We start from the raw sequence: 2,500 nt of genomic DNA on the forward strand, positions 1-2,500 counted from the left end.
GTGTGTTTGTGCATATGCGTCTGTGTATGTACGTTTACGTAAATGTTTATATCTATGCCTACAAACATACATTATGTACATTGCTGTCATTATATAGATAGTTTTTTTTCTTTATTTTCAGACGTTTGAAAAATTTTGCCGACAATTGCGATCGCTTATATCCACATCATGTAAGAGCGATGTGATCATTTTCATTGCTTATAAATGGAATCATTTATTATATTAAAAAAAAACATTAGCAACATTAACACCATTTGTTAGGAAAGTGTTAATACCACATATGGTATGAACATCTAATGTAACAAAAGATAAAGATCTTTGTTCAAAGGATATATAAAGTCATAAACAAAAGGCCACTGAGCGTACGTACAAGTAGCGAAGCATTGACGAAAATCAACGAAACTGAGGTAGTATAGTCATCAACAAGGCGTTTTTATGCATTTGAGTAGCATTAAAACTACAGGGAAAGTTTTGCGGTAGAGAAATTACGTTTCAAGGGCTTTAAATTGATAATTGGTACTCTTATAGAACGCTATTGTCATTATTCTTCCCTCATCTTTTATGTGGTTTTATATGTAATCCATGTTAATCTTTTCGTTTTACGCCGTTGTTATACTACAACTTTAATTTTCGTTTCTTGTTGCAGGCTTGCCCTGGTATGTAGATCTTTCCATCTGGCAGATATTCTCCTGTGAATAGCAAGTCTGTGCTTGGGTTGTTGACTTTTCCGTATGAGTCTTTCTGTAACCCACTCTGCTGTTGTCATATATGGATAATGAAGAACAAGTGTTGGAATAGTTTCAGTCACATAGTATAAGTCAAGATTTGCCAGTTATTGATAGGGTAATATCTAATAGTTACACCAAACGGATCTCAATGATTGTTATCATTTGATTCCTTTTATGGTCTACTATGCAAATATGTAGGTATTATCGCACGGAAACCCATCTATCACTCCATTTGTGATGAGCTTGGCCCTGGTAGTAGCGGAGGGCATGAAATGTACTAAGGATATTGTGGGATGAAATATGAGTAATTGGTAAATTTGGAAAAAGACGTCAGCAACGTTTTTCGGGACAAAACTAGATTAATTCGACTTCTATTGTTTTGGTTCGGTTGATTCTGGTGTTCGTTTTCATCGGAAATGGCTGGATTGTCTTTTCCATACCAGAGTTGCACCATTCTTGATATCATGCATGTGCACTATGGAATTCTCGTTCTCTGCTGTAATCACTGTACTGATTTAGTCACAATATTGTTCATTCATTGGCTGATTCCTTTGTGAATTCTTTCCCCATTGGCTATTAAATTAACTGCCAAACAATTGACCAATGTAATTGTGACATTGGTTGTGACGTCACAGGCGAGATAACAGGAACAGTATTGATACAAGAGACCCCGCACATGCACAGTGGAGAATTTGGTCAGTATTCCCACAGCTCCCGTGTGAATCTCACCTCGTTTTATTATTACTTTTATTTATTTTGAAAATTAAATAACTTCATTGTTATTAATTTGCGAGACGTTTATTTAATGAAAAGTGATTGTTAATTAAAAATCTTCAAGGCTATAAGGTTAGTTTTGGTCGATTCACTGGTGACACCTTTTTCCAATAATACCGAATAATCTATGCAGAATCAACTATATTGTCTAATGCAGGTTCTACCTACGTGACCCCCCATGGAGGGCTGCTGCCCCCAACTGCCATTCAGGCATTCAGTATTCACAGCAGGAGAGAGTGTCAGACAGACTTGGCAACTGCATTCCTGCTTGGCAGTCATACACTCTCCCTTGCCTTTAATATGCAGAGGGTTCTTTGTTTTCCTGGGCAGGGTTTGGGGAGGCAGCAGCCCCCATGTATATTCATATTTTATGCAGCAATTTCCCAGGTACCTTTCATGTCCTGCCCTGCTATTGGGGCCAAGCATGTGGCAGTTTTGGGGTTTGGTTTCCATACAGTAATTTCTATATATTTGGATATTTGGTTGGGGTCCAGGAGCAGAGCTCCCAATAGGGAAATACAGTGATTGGATGGGAGTCTAGGGAGGGACCCCCATGTTAGGATGTTTTTTGGTTCATACAGCAATTTGTCAATTCTCAGGAGTGGTAAAAATAATAGGAACTTTGTCTCAGAGAAGTGAGGTCACTTCATAAAGAATTACCAATACTTTAACGTGAATAGATTGTGATGCAAAACAATAATGAGCATGCTCATTATACCATGTGTGCAATATATATTATTTTTCCTATTACATAATGATGTTTCAAAATAATTTCACATTATATTTCAGTTTCATACATATTCCATATTTCATATATTATTTACAGTCATACATATTCCATATTTCATATATTATTTACAGTCACCACCATATCCAAGTTCACCACTGAGCATTGCTTGTGTATAAACCTCAATTATCAACTCGCATATAAAACATACTGGTGTGAGTAAGAGTCATGTATTATTTATTAGACCTCTCTTTCTTTGCTATGTTATTTG

General features: G+C 36.4%; 1 protein-coding gene across 5 annotated transcripts in view; it reads left to right on the plus strand.

Moving 5' to 3' along the window:
* The first annotated feature begins 251 nt into the window (after nucleotides 1–251).
* Nucleotides 252–2,500, plus strand: part of TfIIEalpha (transcription factor IIEalpha) — a 46,237-nt gene continuing 43,988 nt past the window's right edge. The window contains exons 1-2 of one of the 5 annotated variants that reach the window (XM_070136851.1): nucleotides 347–407; nucleotides 647–656. The gene's annotated coding sequence lies outside the window, so the exon portion shown is untranslated. Of the gene's footprint in view, nucleotides 408–646; nucleotides 657–681; nucleotides 844–2,363; nucleotides 2,445–2,500 lie in introns of those variants that run through there. The other 4 variants (XM_070136847.1, XM_070136850.1, XM_070136849.1 and 1 more) reach the window with 4 other exon arrangements.

This window comes from Penaeus vannamei, chromosome 22, assembly GCF_042767895.1.
Source record: "Penaeus vannamei isolate JL-2024 chromosome 22, ASM4276789v1, whole genome shotgun sequence".
In the NCBI taxonomy this organism is placed as follows: domain Eukaryota; kingdom Metazoa; phylum Arthropoda; class Malacostraca; order Decapoda; family Penaeidae; genus Penaeus; species Penaeus vannamei.